Source organism: Callospermophilus lateralis, unplaced genomic scaffold (assembly GCF_048772815.1).
Source record: "Callospermophilus lateralis isolate mCalLat2 unplaced genomic scaffold, mCalLat2.hap1 Scaffold_250, whole genome shotgun sequence".
Taxonomy (NCBI): Eukaryota; Metazoa; Chordata; class Mammalia; order Rodentia; family Sciuridae; genus Callospermophilus; species Callospermophilus lateralis.
The window spans coordinates 1,699,452-1,720,165 of NW_027513332.1; positions in this window are offsets into that span (position 1 = coordinate 1,699,452).

Sequence of the window (20,714 nt, forward strand, 5' to 3'; positions counted from 1 at the left end):
CTCCTGTACACATTTCAATAAAACAAGGGTTGGCTTCTGACCTACAAAACAGGTGTGCTGTGCTCTCATTCCTGCATACTGTGTCTCTGGGCTACGTGTGTCAGAGCCATGTCTCCCTATAGTCCTTTAATATAGAACTAAGGGTACCAAATAGTGTGTGTGCCAAAGACCACGCTGTCTTTTCAAGACCAACTCTTGGAGCTTCGTGAGTCATAGATTAGGAGAAAAAAGACAGAGGTGCCATCAGGTGACACAAAAGAAAAACACCAGGGACTAGCTGACTTCCATGTGCCCTTGGTTCTCATGTTCTAGATCCAGTCTAAAACCCTTCTTTGGAAATAAAATAAATCTTTGTCGTATGTTTTAGAGTAGTTGGATTGAAGCCACATGTTCGCTTACATCAGATTTAGGTTTGCCAAGGACCTGTAGCCTCCCTGTTTTCCATAATACATGGGTGTTTCCTCCTCAGCCCCAGACCTGCTTCCCACTGGATAAGGGAGGAAAAAGTTGAATTCAATCCTGTAAATTCTTTATGTGATCCTCCCATTAACACCTTCTTTTTGGGGTGACTTACTCTTTTATCTTTTCTCCTTGTTATGATTTGGATCTTAAATGTCCCCTCAAATGCTCATGTGTTAGAGGCTTGGTCCCCTACATCTGGTGTATTGGGAAGAGGCAGGAACATTTGGATTTGGGGTCTAGTTAGAGAAAACAGGTCACCAGGGTCATGACTTTGAAGAATTTATTTTGTCTCTGGCCCTTTCCTTCCCTTCTCTCCTACTGGCTACCATAAAGTACAAAATTTTACTCCACAATGTCATTCTGCCATGATATTCTGCTTCACCACAGGCCCATAGCCATTGGGTCAGTTGACTATGGACTGAAAACCTGAACCAAAATAAATTTTTCCTCTTTAAGCTAATTTCCTCAGGCTTTTTGTCACAGTAACAGAAAGCTAAGTAACACACTCCTCATTTCCATTTTTCTCTTCTACAAGATGGTGACTTGGAAGCTCAAGTGCCTTTGAGCATTGGGACCATCGAGGGGACTCCTGACTTCATGCTGGTTCCTGGGTGCATGTGGCATGTCTTTCCCATCCTGGGTATTTTGCTGATATTTAGTGCTAGGATCTATAACTAGCTTAACTTGTGCTGTGTTCTCCTGCTTCCATGGGAGCTCAGAGGAGGTGCTGATTGGCTTCCATGGGGGCTCAGAGGAGGTGCTGATTGGCATCTCCTTAGCTCTGTAGGGACTGGCACTCCTGAGATCTGGTGGTGATTCCTATTTGATCCTGGCTTGGATTACTTGGCCTCATGGCCACAGAGATGATTTCTATGGTGATTGCGCAGCTAGACTCTTAGTGACCCTTTCTTCCTCGCTTGGGGGCTTGTGGGAACTTCTCAGTCTTTTCTGTACCACACGAGAATGGGGAACCCAGACTTGTTACACGGCATCTGAGGAGATGTTCTCTGCCTGTAGATCCAAACAGGAATTTTACTGTTCTTTCAACTTGTCTCAGAGAACTTCAGCCTCAAGGACTTTGGCCCCAAGGTTGGAATAGTGGACATATTTGCCTCCCAAACTGCCTCCCTTTCTTTGTTTATACATAACCCCTTCAGTCAGAAAGGAATTACTTCTACTTTGTCTTTTGGTTGGTGTTCCTAGGGCTTTCTCTGAGTCACACTCTCTTCCTTTCACCACCCCCACCTCCATCGTGAAGGCTTCATACAAGAGCAATACATTATCCATTGTTGAGTACAAATTATCCAATACTTAATGGCTTAAAACAAAAAATATTTATCTTCTCACAGTTTTTGTGGAATTAGACAGAGGCTTGATCTGATGTTGCAGTCAAGTGAATCTTTGATTGAGGCAGGGAGATTTGATTCTACGGATATTTATCAGGTCACCCGAAGACTTTGTTCTAAGCCCAGAAGACCTGGTACTTGAAAGGTGTAATGGAAGTTGAATTAAAGAGATCTGAATTCAAATTCCTGTCTATTAACATTTTTTTTTCCTCAGTGATCTTGGGCAAATTGCTTAAGCCTCCCTCCCTGCCCTTCAGCAGGTGTTAAATCGGCATGATAAGGTCCTGGGATTTTATCTTGGTAGCTGCATGATAGGGAGATACTGTAGAAACCAATGGACTCATACATGGAGTTGTGGTTGGGATCCTAAATATCTCCCAAAGGCCCACATGTTAAATGCTTGGCCACCAGCATACGGCACTGTTGGGAGGTGGTGTGGGAGGACCTCAGGTCATTGAAGGCAATATTGGAATCCTAGCCCCTCCTCCCCCCTCTCTGTTTCCCAGCTTTCATACCACTGTGAAGTGAGCAGCTTTCTCTGCCATGTGTTCATGCCATGATGTGCCATATTGTCATGACCAAAGCAACAGGGCCAACTGATCATGACTAAAACCTCTGATACGGGAGCCAAAATAAATCTTTCCTCCTTAGGGGCCATCTGTCTCAGGTATTTTGTCAGAATGATGGAAAACTGACTAACACACATGGCATGTGGTTGGGTTCCCACAATACTGGCAGGGCCTGAGTTATCCAGCTGAGCACAGCACCCCAAAGCCTCCACATCTGCCTCCATGGACACTGCACACATGGGGGTCCATTCTCACATTCTCCTGCCTGACTGTTCTGACTCCCCACCTAACCATCATGCTCCCCACTTTTTTTTGACACCTCCTTCACTTGCATAGCATAATTTTTCCATTCTTGCCTTACCACTCAGTTCTGGTTCGCAGAACTGTCATCTCTGCCATGACTTGGATGTTCTTAGATGCTTCTTCTGGCCCCAAATCCTGGGAATGTGATTAATAGCCCCATAGCCATTTGCTATGACCCCTAGATCTTCCTACCCCAGCCACGAGTATTGTATCTCATAAGACTCAAGTCAGAACAAAACAATCAGATAATGGGCCAGTCCCTTGGCTGTGTCTGGATGCTGTTGGAATGTTCTCCATCTCTCTTTATAACACCCACCTTGCATTCTAGAATAGGACTCACAGCTGGAAATCTGGTGTGGACATCAGCCAGAGGTTTGTCAGTCAACCAGAACTCTTAAGAGTCACAGAGAGTAAGGGATTATACTCACCACATAACACCAGGCACTTGTGGAGAAGATTTTGCTCCTGGTTGGTCCTGAATCCACCAGGCCAGCAGTTGGGAATGAAAACTGGATGTGAACTTGACACAGCAAGGACAAACTAGAACCTGTGAGGACAAACAGAAACCCATGTGTGTCTCTTGCTGCCCCCAACCTCATTGGTGTGAGTGACTTGCAGGAGAAGTTGGTATCCTTAGCATGTGGCCGAATGCTCACCTGATTCAAATTCCTAAAAGCCAGAACAGGATGCTGGAAAAGCTGTGGGTTTTGTTGCTGTCCCATCCCAGCAGAGGGAGTGACATGGAGTGACAATGTGTATGAACTGCCTTGGTGTTGGATGAGCTCTACCAACTTCCAGAGTGTGAAAACAGTGGTTATTTCACTTTCCATTCCAAATCTCATGAGAGTTTTTCTTGTTTTCTCCCCACCCCTAATCCAGAACCATATTGGGGAGGAAATTTTTCAGCATAGGTCCAGTGTCCCTAAGTTGACATGGAAGAAATCTTGCAAGTGCTGGGAAAGTGCTTGACCACTGAGGAGGCCTTTGGGGAGATTCAGAGAATCTGAATAGGTGCCATCAGCAGACACAACAGGAAAATACCAGGGACTAGCTGCTTGTGCTTCATCTAGAAGAGTTTGTTTATAATTCCTCTTGTGGCTGTTTTGTTTGCATATGTACACTTGTGGCCCCTGACCAGTGACATTCTATCAGCTAGGCTCTGGTGTTTAGGTGTCCATGGCAGGCCTCGTTAGGCTGTGGTGTTCTCCTCTTGAAGGTAAATACTTTAGCACATATTAGTATCCATTTGCAAACCTTCATTCATGCCAATATCCCTCTGGGTCATTCTGTGACCGGGATTGATCAAGACATAAAGAATACCACTTTCATATATTGTGTAACCACGATGCAAACTTTACGAATACCAGTTCTCTCCCTTTCCAAGGATTTAACATGAGTCACTGCTCCTTCTCTGTCAATTACAGCTTTGGTCTCAGTCTTCTATTAAGATGGCCAATTCTAGAAGTACCCCTACTTTCTGACAGCTTCCAATCCAGAACTGAGCCCCACTCCTCCTTCAAACCTCCCCCAAATCATTTAGAAGTCAAAATCCTGTAAGTTGTTTCCAAGACACTTTTGATGATATCCCTCTCAGTTCTCTGTGACACACACTGTCCCTCACTGTACGGACTGAGAAGCTCATTCAACCTCAGGAGTTTCTAGTGGTCTTTGGATGGAGGCTGTGTACATATATATGTGCATAAATGTCCTCCCTAAATCATGTAGATTTTACTTATATTTTGTGTCCCATATGATACAATTTAAATGACACCTAAAATTTAGATACACTACAATTTAAGCAAGACCTTCACTTTCCTTGGTAATGGATAGGTTTTATACCTGAGGTGGTCTTTATCTTTAATGGGTAGTAGAGGAACCAACTCGCATTGTATTCATAAATGACAACAGAATCAAGAGGAAGGGACTAAAAAGACAGAATCTTTAGTCCACTTTTTATTTGCAGTGTCTCCCAAAGACTCAACCTGTCACAGTACAGTTAAAACTTCAAATCTCCGGAGGAGTGGCAGACAGAAAGGTAGTGTAAGTAAGGATAAAACTTGGGAAATTAAGCATAAAGGGGACTGTGTTGGATAGGGACTAATCATTCTTCACCATGAAACCTTCATTACAGTGACAGGTCAGGCCTGTCAGTCAAGGCAAGGCCCATGAAAGTGGGAGGCCATTGGTGGTGGATTTCACATGCTAAGATTAATAATGTGGCTTCTTATTGTTCATTTGTGAACATTCAGCTGATGTTGTCAGGACAATGAAAAAATGGAAATGGAATTCTAAAAGGAGTTCAGGAGGACTGTATTGGACATATGGAAGCAATCAGAAAACCCAGCCTGAGCTCAAGTCTAAGCTCTGTCACTACCCCACAGTGTCAATCCCACAGTTGGTCCTCATCTGCAAATGGAGTGCAATGATGTGACACTCCAGCAGGACCATGCACCTGATAGCCAAGCCTGTGAGCAGTACCTGACCCACATACTCTGCTGGCTGCTGTGTGTGGTACTCTCCAGGAGGGGAAGACAAGAGTTCAAGAGCCAGCTATAAGAAATGTTATGAGGAGTAGGGAGAGAAAAGAGAGTTCTAGAATGTTGTTCAGGTCCAAGCCTGTAGAAATAAGCTTGGAGTGCAGTTAGCCATAGGAAAGGATGGGCACAGAAGAATGGGGACCAAGGGATAAAAGAACCAAGAACATTAAGAGCAAGGGTGGATTGTGTGAGAGTCCTCTGGATACACTTCTGAGACAAAGAGACAGGGCCTATGTGACTTTTAAAATACATTTTCCTATCTGCACTTGAGTGGGATGGGGCAAAGGTGGTACAGGTTGAACTTATCAAAAAGGACCAGGCTCAGCTGAACAAGTAGGATATTTGCAGCCTTTAATCCTCCCTCATAGTATGGTATCCATTATACCATGGAGTTGTGAGTTTAGGGTTTGAATATGAATCTTCCCAGTCCTTTGGGATTTAAGGATTTTCATGTTGTCAAATTCATCATCTGCTCAAAACTTAATGACCTTCAACATTGACTTTATGTATCAGAATGTTAGTTGATAAAAACTTCTCCCATCCTGAATTTAACCAAGAATTGTGATTTCATTGACTTTCCACCTGTTTGTCATTCACTCATCAAAAAAATTGAGTGCTTCTGTGCACCAAGGACTGGGGACATTGAAGGTGGCCAACAACATAAGCAGGTGCTTGCAATCAGTCACATAATTCCAGATTTAGTGCTGAGTTAGAAAGCATGGTAAGTACTGGGGAGAAAAGTAGAGTATGCCTAAAGAATGTATCCCAGGGGAATTGACTTAATCTGAAGGGAATGCACATGGTTTGTTCGCTGAAGAGGTGATGGCTGGGTTGGGGAGTTAACTACTAGCAAGGATGTGAAGTGAGGAAGAACATTCCAGACAGAGGGAAGAGCATGTGCAAAGATCTTGAGAAGGAGGGCTCCTGGCATGTCTGAGGATTATCTAGAAAACCAGTATGGCAGGGGCTGGGGTTGTGGCTCAGCAGTAGAGCACTTGCCTAGTGTGCGTGAAGCCCTGGGTTCAATCCTCAGCACCACATAATAATAAATAAATAAATAAATAAATAAATAAATAAATAAATAAATATATAAATAAATAAATAAAACAAAGGTATTGTGTCCAACTACAACTAAAAACTAAATATTCAAAAAAAGAAAGAAAGAAAACTAATAAGGCTGTGGGGTAAAATGTGACCTCCTCAGTGGACTGAGGTTGGAGATGGAGCCACTGGTGAAGAGCCAGGTTTGAAGCTGGGAAAACCAGATGAGAAGGCACTGCTAGGACCAAACTGTGCATATCAAACCCTGTGAATTCCTAGAATGTCACTAGGAATTATTAGTGAGGCCATCAAGTCATCAAGGACAGCCCTTGGCTTTGACCTTGGGTTTTGCTATTTTCTAAACTGGAACATGAATGAAGACCACCAAGACTCCTTGCATCGACCCAAATGCATGTTGTTCTAACAGGGAATTATCTTAAATGAAGCAGAGAGGAGAGACAGGAAGAAAGCCAAGGGTCAATGTCAGATGCAAAGTAAGACACTTATCTTCACTCCTGCCTGCATTTTTTTTCTCCTTCTTTAGGATCCTGTGAAAATTTTGAGTGAAATACTTTGAATCCCTAGGACTTGGGGAAGTTTATCTTTTCAGGGCTGTTGGAAAGATGAGAACATTTTGGAGTGGTTTGGTAGCAATTTGTGGTCTCTCTTTGCTTTTCTTGGCAGCAGGGCTTGCTTTCCCTGGCAGAGCTCTGCCTGGATGTGCAGCGGAGGCCCAGCATTTTAAGAAGACTGTCTCAATGGCTAAGTTTTTAGGGCTCACTTCACGTTTGTATCCCAATTCACTCAGTGTTTATCCAGTGGCTTGGGCTAGGTTTGATGGAGACCTTTGTCAATAAAAAAAAGGAATCAGTAGATAAAATTAGGGAACAGCTTCTCAGGTGAAGAATAAAATAAAAGACTGAATTATTGGGGGACACAAAAACTGCTGTTATATTCCTGCACTTAGGGCTTCTAGAACCAGGTGATTTCACACAAAAGAGAAAGAATGCTATTGATCTTTAAATATGCCCAGTTCAGGAAAAGCTGTTTAATTTCAGTGGAAAGGGAGTCAGAGCATTACAAATAAAATACTGTTCAGGTGCTAATAAATGATACTTTGAAGTGAATTGGGATAAGTTCCTACTTACTGGGATAAATTCCTATTTACATAACTCTTTACTGTAGTTATGTAAATACAAGCTTCAATTCTTCAGCCTTTGATTTAAAAAGAATCTCTGATTCTATAATCTCAATTTAGAACTAAATTGACTGGCTTCTCCCTCTGTTTTTTATTAAAGAAAATAACTTTATAAGGATGATCCTTTTGGGATTGGATACATAATCTCTCTGGATATCACCAAGTCATCTTATAAAGAAGTGAACAGAGAAAGAACAAGGATCATGTCATTGGTTTTTCTGAGGTCAACAGAGCCTGGTTTGGGTCCTTGATTCAGTCTTCTATCCAAATATCCTAGCATTTAACAGTGAGCTATTGTCAAGCAAAGGAATCCCCCCCCAAGATAAACCATCCACCCTTTTGTTCATCATGAGGATGTCACTAACTAATACTGTTATGTTCCGATGGGACAAAGGGAAGAGGAAGGAAGGATGCTTAACCAAAAATGGTTGCTATGATGAGGAGGAAATAGGGGTACTTATTAAAATGCCAGCAACAACACTCATCCCACATTATATAAGAATTAAGCTACTGTAAAAAAGACACTCTAATTCAAAATGCTGTGGTTTTTTTATGGCGGGCTTAAAGAATTTGCGTTAACCCTGACATCAAACCTCAAGCCATCTTGTACTAGAAATGTTGACGAATGGAATGATCGGCTGAGAACTCACAATTCATCTTTTCCCATTGTCTCCTCTCCTCCCTCATCTAAACCGAGTAAATGAAACAAATCCACACTCTATTAGAATTAATCAGCCACTAAGCGTAACAATCGAATGTTTCAACGTTCTGGAGCTCTCTGCTTAATGAAATGGTTTCTGCCTGAAGAGATTATATTTAGACCAATTTCTCAGTCTGAATTGAGATTTCTATGAAGTAACATCTGAATTGAGATTTCTATGAAGTAACATCTCTCTTTTTTTTTCATCACTTAGAAAGTGGGGTAAAAATAGAACATCCTTACTTTTCTTTTGCTAATGCATCTTAACAAGAAAAGAGTGAATGAACTTACCTTATATCTTAAAGCTCCAAACACACATGACATGGATGATTCCCTTTATTCCTATTCAGTGACCACAAGCAGACAAATGGGTACAGGCTGGCTAATGCCTAGCTGTACTATGTGGTTGTGAGCAAAGCAGTGCCACCAGTCATCTGAGAGAAGGTGGTGGTAGCCAGGAAGCTGACATAGTGAAGGTGGTGGTGAGTATCACATGTACCAGGAACTGTGCTAAATGCCTTGGGTGACATTGCCTTATTTAGTTCTTTTAGGATCCCAGTGGATAGGGTCATTACTGTACTCACGGATGCCCAGAGGATCAAATGACGTATTCAAGGTACTTCAAAATGGAAAGAGAGAATGATGAAGTCAGCTTGAATCTCATTGTTCCACACATGGTTACGCTGGTTGTTCTCAGGGTGGTCTAATTCTGAAAATCATATTATAACTTCTGTGTCCACCTGAGCATCCTGAATATGATGATGATGGTGTCACCACTTAAAATTCTCCTACTCATTATCATTCTGAACTCTTTTCTCTTTCTAAATCCTTTTCACTTTCAGCTTAATTTCAGACATATCCAGATTCTCTCTTGCATGCTCTTGGCTTCAGAGCTAATGCTATCTGAGAATAGTTCAGTATCTTTCCTCTAAAACAGCAACACTGTACTATAATTTTCATTCATGTATTTCATGCATCCCAAAATGGTTTCAGATATTTTAAAATTAACATATTTGCGTCAATTGTCTTACATGAAAGGGCTCCTACAGTTCCCTCTGTTAGGGGTGGGGTGGGGAAATGTGTCTAGTTTTGTAGTCCAGGTGACCAGGTGACTTATAGATTCTCAATTATTTGGGAAGGCCAGAGCACAGATCTTTAGTATGCCCAAACTATATGTTAGGTCCCATGATGTCTGCTTCACAGATGTAAGTTTCAAAGCTATAAGAATTATTTCCATTTTACAGAGGAGGGAGTTTAGGATCCATGGGATTTGGTGATCCATTCAATGTCACTTGTGCAGGAGTTGGGATTCAATATTGAACTGCTTAGACTCCAAAGCCCAGGCTTGCTTTACCAGGACACCTGCTGGGATGGAAACTGGGAAAAGACTTAATTTGCTCCCTGGGTGGTTCTGACTTTGCAAAGAAGAACCACAAACATGGATGTCTTAACTAATGAGCTGATGGTGGGTGATTTTCTCATTACTGAGTTCTGGAGAATGACTGTCATCTTGAAGAGCAAGGCAGATGAAACAGTAATTGCAGCTAGAGGGAAAAGTCAAATTTGTATTTCTCAGACATTACAAATGACAGTCCCTTCTGAGCGGGTAACCCTGGGGTCACTTGGCCGTTAACTTCTCTCTCTAGGTCATTTTCTTCTGATAAATTTTGAACATTGAAACATTTCTCCTCTGTTGTCATCACAAGGGGGAAATGGTCTTATTTATCAGCCTTTTATGGGAAAGCAGTGTAGGGCTTTTCCCCCTTGCTATATTAGGAGTCCCTCAAATCCTTCCCCTTTAGAGTTTCAATAACCAATCTCAAGCCATCTGAGGGAGAACCAAGGCAGGGCATGTATTTGAAACAATGGAAGAAGAGAAAGATTTCGTCTCCCTTTTGGTTTAACTAGGTTCCCATAATAATTGGAGAAGAATACTGAGAATTACAGAATTTAGAACTGCAACTTTAGACACCACCTAGTCACTTCTTCCGTGGTCTAAATAAACCCTTTTCTGATCTCTGGTAGGTGTTCTGACCAAGTCTGTTTCTCTGCCAGAGCACCCCATGGTGGAGAGGTTCCTGCATGTTATGGGGCCAACCTCTTCCAACATTATTATCATTGTAGGTTACACAGTGGAGAGGTTAAAAGCAAGGTCCTGAAGGAAGGTGGCCTGCACTTGAACCCTGGTCTCTGCTATTGGCCCTGGAGTCCCCTTCCCACTGTTTCCCATCCTGGTGTATTTGCAGCAAGGGGAGTTTGCAAGGGCTTCCTGTGGATTGTTTCAATGGGTTTTCTGTCCTTCAGCCTCCAGCTGGGTTTGACCAGTAGGGAACCCCAGAGGGCAAAGAACAGGAGGTAACTGGGATTATGGTACTTGCAGGTTCCCTTCCACTGGGTTGCTTTGGCCATAAAAGTCTCAGCTCATGTTATAAGATTTCTGCATGCAGGACCCCTCTGAGTTTCTATAACTTCCCTTCAGGTCCAGGCTGGGTACTGGGGCTCACTGTTAACAAATCAGGAAGTCTGCCCTATCCCGTAGGGTTTCCCCACATCTTTTTCATACTCTTCTAAATGGTCATTTTATTACATTTACCACAATTGAATAGATTATCTTTTCTTATCTGGGATCCTGATTGATAAACCACTATTTGTGTGGCCTTGATCAAATTTCTTAATCTCCCTTGGCCTCAGTTTTCTCCTCTGTAAACTGGGATAATAAGTTTGTTCTCTGTAGGTCACTCTAAGAGTCAAACAGGGTGAAGTATATAAGGTTCATTGTACACATAGGGAGCATTCAGTGAATGTTATAGTAATACTACAAATCCACAAAGTGGCTTACACACTACTTTAGCTCTATAGAACTTCCTCCTCCTCCTCTCTTCCTACCCCCCACCCCCACCCCTTTCTTCTTCTCCTCTCCTTCCTCAGAAATTGAATTCAAAGTTGCTTAACCACTGGGCCACATCCTCAGCCCTTTTTATGATTTATTTTGAGACAGGGTCTCATCACTAAGTTGCTTAGGGCTTCACTAACTTGCTGAGGGTGGCTTTGATCTTATGATCCTCCTGCCTCAGCCTCCCAAGATGCTGGGATTATAGGCATGCACCATCCCTTAGAACTTTTAACTTGGGTTGGGTGTTAAGTCAACAATCAATAAGACAAAAAAGAAAAAGTTCCCTAAGGTCAAAATTCATTTTTAAAATCCTATCAGATTAGAGTATATTGACTTTTTGGTATTCAGTCCTGTGGAGTAGTTCTTATTCAAGCTGATGTTTGAGAACCAGTGAGCTAGATTTAGGTAAATCTGTGTGCAAATGTCAGAACACCTTACCTCTTCCGCTTTTGCCATAAGTGTTCCTAGAGGAGACTAAGAGAGGCTAGAAAGCTCAAAAGCGCAAAGGTGGCCTCTTACTGTTGTCACATCCACTTACTGCTGGCTGGGAGACTCAAAGTTTATTGTGGGGATTGGAAGGAGACAGCAGGGTCATACTTCAGGTAGGCAGGCTAGTGGCTAGATAAGTGGTAGATAAGTTGGGTGCATGCTGCAGTGCCCATGTGTCCAGGGTGGCCTTCATTGAGCACTCTTGTCATGCCAGGCAACATATTAGCTAAACATTTCCCATGTTATTCTGTTAAATCCTCATGACAACAATTGTTATCTTCTCCAGTTTCAGAATGAGGAAGCTGAGAATCTGAAATGCCCAGACTAATGTGACACAGAGTCTAATCCATGGCAGGGGGTGATTTAAGGCAGGTCTGTCTAACCCAGAGCTGAGTCTTACCCAGCGGCTTACCCTTCATGGCTTACCCTTCATGTTCCGTGGGCACGTAAGAAGAAAGGTCTGTGTTGTTTTTATAGAGTTGCATATTAGTTGTCTAGAATAACACACAAGTGTTGGACTGAAAAGATTTTAACAGCTTGTATATGAAGACAAGAAGTTCATCTTGGTAGCATATCTTTCTAAGTTTTCTCTTTTCAAAGGCTAAATACCAACTTGCTCCAACTATTTTTTTGGAGTCCTATTTTTGGACTCTTCTCCAATATACTGAAGGCTTCTAGTCTAACCATTCCTGACTTTAACTGCATCATAGAATTGATCACCTGGGGATATTTTGAAGAACAACCAAGCCAGAATCCCTCTGATGGTGTAGAAATCTCTAACAGGAGGCCTTAGCATTGTTGCATATCTAAAAACTCTCTAAGAATATTTTAATGGGCAGCTAGTTTTGGAAATCACTGCTCCAGTCTGCGTTAAAAATGAGCTGGTGTGAACGATGGCAGGAGCCCTCTGGGACCAAGAAAGAATTTCTTCTTAGCCAGAGTTGTTTGTGGTGTAGTCCATATGATTTAATAAACCAGGTCCCCCAGGGCAGCTGAATGCAAATGTCTCTTCCATGTAGGAGGTGATGTCAGGGTTCCCAAACACTGTCATCTATAGAGAAGGTGGCAAGCTGAAATTTCTACTCCCATCTATATCTGAATTTCCTCAAACATGGAAAATGTAATTGAGTGGGTTTCAACCAGATGTTTTAAAAATTGAAAACAGCTTCAACTTCTTCCTTTTCTGTCCTTTTCCTTACCCGGGGTTTACGTGGCCTTAGGAGCCTTGCTGTAGGCAGGGAGTACTAATGAATGGCACCGCTCTGCCCTTTGCCGATGCAGATACTGAAGGATTACACGGAGTGGCTCACTCAGGCTCAATTTAAAGGGGTGCTGGCCATAGAGTAGTGCTGCTGGGGTCATTAATATCTAGGCCTCCTGGGAGAGATCCTCAGGGCTTTGTTCTCCAGCTGCTACCTCAGCAGAGAGGGAAGGAAAATCCCTAAATGGTGAAGGGAGAATGACAGTGAAACCGCTGTTGACCGGTGACGAGTTCTTGCTTCCCCAATGTTGAAGAATAACACCAGAAAGCACACGCCGAGGCAAGGTCAGAATAGAAATTAGAAGTTTATTAAAGGACAGCAGAAAAGACTTCTCCCGGAGGAAGAAGGGGACCCAAAAGGTGGGAATCCGTGGAAGGGCTGTTCTTTCCCCTTTTTATAGTTCTTTCAGTGATGGAATGTAGATTGGAGGCCTACAGGTGGGCTTAATTATCACCTTTTCGGATGGGCTATCTCCAAGTCTGTTGGGGCTGTTTTCCTGGGCTCCATTAACATTTCTTTGAGGTGGACTTTGGCCTAGGGCCTTTAGGACTTCATTAACATTCCATGAGTTGTCCTGCGTTTTCCCTGAGTCATTCCCAGCATGGCCTCCATTTTAGATTTCACTTGATATTAGACCCGATTTACCTGACTACACTGACTACCTAACTTTAAATCTGGCTTCAACAGGATGCACACGTGACAACTTCAGATACAAAGTCACACATCTATAGGATTTATGGGAAGGCAACTGTCAAGCATAATAACCAAGGTGCAAGAAGCCCTTTTCATTTACAAATTATTTTTAAGAAACACATTGACTAAACAATACCTAAATTCTTTGGGAGAGGAAAGTACCCAAAATTAAATGCTCCAGGATAAAGGATAAAGACGTGGTTAAAGCACTCTTTTCCCCCTTGAAAGACAATGCAGAGTTTGAAGAATTCTGAAAAGTCTGAGAGTGAATGTGATGCAGAAAGAAAAGAGAAGAGGGGAGGAAAGATGGAGGAAGATTTTTGGACCCAGATTATGGGAAGGGAGGTGAAGAAAAGAGGTACATGGAGAGAGAGATTTATTTTTAACTTCTGTAAAGCTTCTCCCCCTCCTTTTCTTGTTATTTCCCTCACTTGTCTATTCATCCTTGGATGTTTTGCCCAAGAAAATGATTCTCCAAGGACCCTTAGAATTCACTGAACATTTTTTTTTTTTTGACGTTTACTGGGCGCCAGGTTCTAGTTTAAAGAGATTTTCGTGTCGCCTACATTTCATTTGGTTAGTTCTCCTGCTCACTGCTAGGCTGGGGATGATCTCCCTATTTTGCAGAAAGGCAGAAGTGAGATCAGGAATTTTTTCCCAGATTACTCGGGGAAGATGAAGATTACTGGGAGATGGTGAAGAACTCAAGCTCTCAGATACCAGCGCCTGACAGTTAACCACCAAACGGTAGTGCAGGGACCCTGTCTTCCCAAACACCCTCTCCAGGGCCCGCTCTGCAAGTTTCCACGTGGTCCTCGGCAGTCCATTTTATAATGGGTTCAGCACAATGGGGTACCAAGGAGTGCCTCCTACCGGCAAGAAGATTAAAAGTGACGGGTGCAGAGGACCGCCACCAGGGCGGTAGAGTTTTGAGGTCTCTTCTGGAGGAGGCTGGCAGGTCCCAAGCGACAGGCTTACTCCGCTCACATCTTCCAAACGCGTTTACACGTTGCAAATCTCTTTTTTCACAGTCTGTTTAATTCTCATGGTGGCCCTGCAAAAGGGGTTATTTTGATTCCCATTGTCCAGCTGAGGAAATTGAGCCTTTGCCTTCCCGCAGGTCACCAGGTGGCAGAGTTGTAGACATGTGCTGTGTCCCTGTCCCAGAGACTGCATGGGTCTCCTCATTATTATGCAAAGCTGGCCAGGAGTCTTGGACCCTCCCTTGAGCGAGCCCATCTGTCTCTGCGCGCCTCCCCCGGGCTCAGAAGCCGACTGAGTGCAGAGTCGAGGGGGTGGAGGCACGTCCCCAACAACTAGCCATGACAATCTCTCCGCACCTTTCTAGCCTGCGCCCCCGAGGCCGACCTCTTTCGGTTAAAACAAACAAACAACAACAGAAACCCTACAGCTTTCCCTTCACCCCGCCCTTCGCCCCCAGGGAGCTGCATTAATATTAATCTTGATGAATAATTAAAGCCCAGAGATTTATGCGGGCCCCAGCCCGGGAGGGCGCGAAGCGGGGCAGTGTTTCGGTTGTGCAGCGTGCGAGTTTGGGCAGTTGGAGTTCTGTGAGGCTCCATACCGCAGACGTGGGAGCATGAGGGTGGGTGTGCTCGCCGGTGGCGGGTGATTTGGGGTTGAGCGTGAGCTGGAACAGAGATGTATCAGGGAGTGAGGGTGAGCATCAAGGCTGCTCCAGGGATTGGGGACGGAGGGGCATCGCGGGTCTCTGTGCTGCCACCTGCGCTTTGCCCACCTTGGGGTGACTTGGGGCCACGAGGACTTGAGGGGAAACAATAGCTACTCCTTAGATTCTGGGCTCCTGCCATGGGCTGCCCAAGCCTTCTGGATGACCGGCGGGCTTCTTTTCTTATTTGGCTAATTTATGACCAGAGGCTAAGGGGCAGAATGGCAGAGGAGGGGACCGCTTCTCGAGATGGGGGCTGGGGATGGCGGTTAAAGGAGTAGCTTGAGGCAGCGGCGCCGTGATGTCAGCTCTAGACGAAAATAGAGAGGGATCGCCTGTAAATCCTCAGCTCCGGCGGGGCTAAACCTTGCAATCCCTCCCCGGCAGGCACCGAGCCAGGGCGCAGAGGCCTCCACCACCTCCCCTGGCACGCACACACCGGCACACGCGCGCACTCACGCACACACTCCCCCGCACAGACATTCACTGTTCTCCCCCCTGCCACCACTCTCGGTGCCTGCCACTCGGCACGCCAGCCTGCCCTGCAGCAAAGCACAGGTGGTAGCAGCAGCGGCGGGGGCGCAGCGTTGTTGCGCGTGCTCCTGTAGCCCCCGGGACAGCGCTGTCTTTGGGAAACCATTCTCCAAACCCTCCAAACACCCCAGCGCCCAGCCAAACGCTACTGCAACCTGCGGCGGGGAGCGCGGGAGGCGCGCAGTGGAGAGCTAGGACGTGGATTAGCGCCCACAGGAGCCTCCAGCGCGCGTTGAGGCTCTAAAGGGCTTACCAGGGAGGGGGCTGGAAGGGCGGAGAGAGGCTCCCCCTTAAATACCGCTCCCCCGCACACACAAGCTCACCCCAGCACCGGCTCGCTCCCTCGCTAGCTGCTGCCGACTGTGCTGAAGAGGAGGGGGCGTTCCCCAGACCAAGGCATCCACTGAAGGGTGAGAGGGCCTTTATCCTGGAAGGGAAGTGGGAGCCGCTAGCGGGGTGGTGCCCCCCTATCAGGGTTGGGGACCGAGAGATATCAGCGCCGGGCCTCTGAGATGGTGGCTGAGCCATGGCTTGGCTGTAGGTGGGATGATGGGGAGGGGGTTGATTTTCTTTCGTGGAGCTTGCTGCTTAATAACGCTTTGAGGAAGCAGGGGACAGAGGGTTGTTTTAATTAACAGGGATAAGATATGATGGAGTGTGAAAAAGTAAGAAGAAAAAAATCTCTTGGGGTTACTTTTGAGATTTAAAAACAATGAGTGGTCGGCCTCCATGTGAGCAGACACTGGCTGGACAGGCAGCGGACGAACGGCACTGGGGAGCGCCACAGGGGTGGAAGGTGGGGACCTGCCGGAATGAATGAGCTGGACTGGGACCAGGGCGGGGCGAGGATCAGCGCGCGGCCTTGAACTCCAGATTTGCAGTCTCGGTGGAGGTGCTGGGACCCCTCGGATCACTCCTTGTCTCTGGATACCGGAATCTCCCTGGCCAGCTCTAAGGAAGAGTGGAAAGATTTGGGTGATTCCCAGGGAAGGCGGGAAAACCTGTGGTTTGGGGCAGAGCAGGAGTCCCCAGACTCTCTCCGGATCAATGTTGGTTATTCTATTCTGCCTGCAGCCCTGGAGTCTCCCCTTGTCTCCTGAGGCTACATGTGCTGGAGGAAGCTTCCAGTGATAAATAAGGGCAGTTGTCTTTCCTGTGAGATAGATGGGGCTGCAAGGGACAGAAGGGCCTGTTAACTACACGTCAAAGGAAGGGTCTTGAATCTTTATCTCCCAGGAAACTTTTGAGGTTTGCTGGAGTCCAAGTGGGAATAAACAGACTAGTTGGGGAACTCAGCCCTTGGATTAATTAAAAAAAATGGTACCAGCCACTTGCAAGAGATCACTGATTCCATATTATGTAAAAAGAAAATATCAGGGGCTCCTTTGGACCCAAGTAGAAAAGACATTGGTGCTGGTCCTTTTCAGAGTTTCTGTAATAAATCTAACCAACTTGACAATCTTATTTTGGGCAATGGATCTCTGAGCAGAAGTGAAAAGCTGGTGTCTGAAGACAGATCTCTAGACTCCAATGAAGAGAAAATATTTCTAAAACTGTCAGTCGGTGTCCAGGGGAAGGAATTCACCCTTTTTCAGTCCTTTGGAGTTCTTCCAAAGGGGTCTGGCATCTTGCATGGCATGGCATTTTTTTCTTTCTTTTTTATCTAAAGGTTTAACAGCATGGATGATTTCTCCTTCTCCTTCTCCTCCTCCTCCTCCTCATTATTATTATTATTGTTGTCATCATCATCATCATTATTATTTTGCTAAAAAGATGCTTTGGAAAGACACCTGTGTACAAGAAGGGTGGATCTTGTGCTAAAACATTTTTCTAGAATTAAATATTAAGAGCCTGTATCATTCAACATCAGTGCCTCCCCATGTTTAATTTAAAAGGTTTTCATATTAGAAAAGCTGTGAAGGCATTTCTGGCTGCCTCCAGGGCCCCTCTAGACTTACCCCTGCTTCTAAAGGTGAGGTTGGAAAATACCTGGAATGATATTGGTAGTAGGTGGGTGATGGTAGTCTTCTGAATCCTGCTCTCTTCTGGTTTTGATGGCCAGATAGAAGAGATAGAGGTTAAGATAACAACAAAGCTCCCCAAACTAAGGGTGATTATCTCACCTATGTCTTAAATGAGAGCTGTCAAATGATTGTACATTAAATATAGAGCAGAAGAGATTTTTAGCCTTAAAAATGATATATAACAAATGTTATCTTTATGTGTTGTATATATTTAAGAAAAGATTCGCTAAAAGTACTTGTATGTAAGAAGTGAAAGAATTGAAATAAAAACGGAAAGGCTGGGAAACAAATGTAGAAAGATCTATGATCCATTGTTATTTAAGAGCAGTAACTGATGGGCAGGAGACATTCTCAAAGTCCTTCTGCTTTACTCTAGGAGCATTTCCTGAGTCCTTCATGTTAGAACATACACCCTAGGATCTCTGGGAGTGGGGGAGGGGGACACAGACATAAACAGACTGGGAGCTGGCTTATAGAAGGTTGGTTCCAGCAGAGAACTTTCAGTACTAAATTGTTCATGAGGAGTGATGCAATTCTTTCCTCCTCCTGATACATTTGGTTAATGTATTTGTAAAGGAAAATTCAGGAAGAATCCCTGGGCTGGTCTCCTTTGTTAGCTTTTGCACCCTAACAATATTAAAGCTGTTTCCTTGAAACACACATTGCTGAGAAGGATGCGAAAATAGCAATATAATTATACGCTTTCAATGTATGTATTTTCAGTTCAACTCTAACCCGGAATGCCTAGGGAATGGGGCAATATGGTAAGCCGACATTTCTGGTTAATGCTTAGGCATTGATGTAGTTGCCATCAACAACATATGTTGATTACTAAATTTGAAAGACTTATTAGAACCAGTGACATCTAATGTTTGTCACTCCACTTTCAAAGATCATTCTTGTACATCATCGGGTTTGATTCCTCTAATAATTCTATGAAGTAGGTAGTCCAAAGAAAATAGAATAAAAGTATAAGGAATATAATGCTATCTTTCCAGGAAGATTCTAGGATGTGGCAGAGCTTTGGAGTTATCATCTGGAATATTATCTTAAAATGTTTTCCTTAAGGAGTGTGTAGGCATGGCTGTGCTTATTATTGGCTTTCTATCAAATCTTTGGCATGCATGTCCTGTGAGTTGACTTTTAGAATGTTCTTTTTATAACTTGCACTTGTCTTTTGGGGAACATCCTCACCACTGTCTGGTAATTCAAGTTTTCTGATTATTTGGAATTGAGATTTTTTTTAGCATCTAGTGTCTATAAAAACTAACAGTGACTCTTTGATGGCACTAAGAAGTACTTTCCTACATAGCATGGTCTAATTTGATAGTTTAACTTTTTTTTTCTCCCTGGGTCCCCTGTCATGGTTAGAATTACTGAGATGGCTTTTAGTTCCCTGACCCAAATTGCAAAGAGATTACAAGTAGTTGGTGGCAGACAGGCTCAAGTCCTTTATTGACTGGGTCACGGTGGAGTGTTCAGAAGCTGAAGAGAAAGGCATTTTAGAAATACATTCTTAGGAGTGGGGGACAGCTAGGTCACTACATATATCAGAGACTCAACGCGATCTGTCTTCTGATCAGCTCCCAGGAGCCAAGGGGTCAGGGCGAAAGACAGTCAGTCATGAGGGCTTGGGTTTCAGTTTGACTCAGAGAGCGAGTGAAACAGAAAACTGCTGATAGCAAAGACCCTGGTGGAAGAGACCCCTGAATTTGTTATTTGGAGCAAAAGAAAACAAAATGTAACAGTTGCTTTCTCCCTTTTTCCTTGGGGAATGAAGTTGAGGTCAGCTGGGGGAAGAGCCCATGGAGTGGGCTTATTTCGGGGGTGAAGGACATGGGGCTTCAGTTCTAGCGGGTTTCCATATTGTATGTCTCAGGCTGCACTGCGATTTCATTTCTCATTTTAGAAATATAGAAATTGGTCTCCTTAGGTAAAACAGATATTAGTAGAGCTATAAGAAAGCCATTTCATGTTTACCAAGACAGTCTCTTGTGAGCAATCGAAAGCTTAATTATCAAGAAATAATTTCTAAATCCAAATGAAACTTGCAAAGTGTAAACACCAGGTTATTAAAAACCAAAACACATGTCTGCACATTAATATCAATGGTTGCTTCTTTTCCTCTTTTATGCAACACAATTAGATGCCTTCCTTTTGGCTTTAGCTTTGAGGGATGTGTAAGACAAGGAGAAGTCCTCTAGAGATGACACTTTGGCTGCAAAAATAAGCAACATTTAACATCTAAGTGTGAGATTTCTGGGTCAGTATGCCATTAATCCTACAGTTCCAGAATTGCAAATCTCTTTCACAGTCTGAAGCTCAACACAGGTTGATTTCAATGAAAATTCCCTTCTGACATTTCCCTCATGGCTGTACCCATACAATGCCCACATGTCTGTTTTCCTCCTTTTACAGGAAAACTAAATTGTTCTCCATATCAAATTTTCTTCCCCAATGGACTGGCTTGCCTCTCAGAATGAACCAAATCTCCTCTTTATTTCAGTAACCTGCTCTAATTATTTTAATCTAATAAAGCACTAATAATTTAAAATCCTCTAGCAATTGTAGACATCATTCTCAAGGTAAAATTTTAGTTTTGTTTGCATTTTAAGAACATGTCCTCACAGTCTGGAAAAATAATTAACAAAAGCCAGACATCATCTTCCTTGCAATTTTTGCTTTCATGCCCTTAACAGCTTGTTGGGGGCAGACAGGATGCTTCATAGAAAGCGTTTTAGAATCCAGATTATGGCAAATCTCTTTATTTACCAGGATTGTAAGCTTGCTCTCCCCTCCCTCTGTCCTCCCCTCACCCTGCAATACTCCAAACGCCAAGTCCTTGGCATGAATTAATTAATTTAAAAATATTAATTAATTCTAATTTAAAAATATCTCATTGCTCCATCTCCATGTGCCCCATCATTGATTGGAGGCAGATGGCTGCATATTCACTAGTAGAATAGAAAAGAA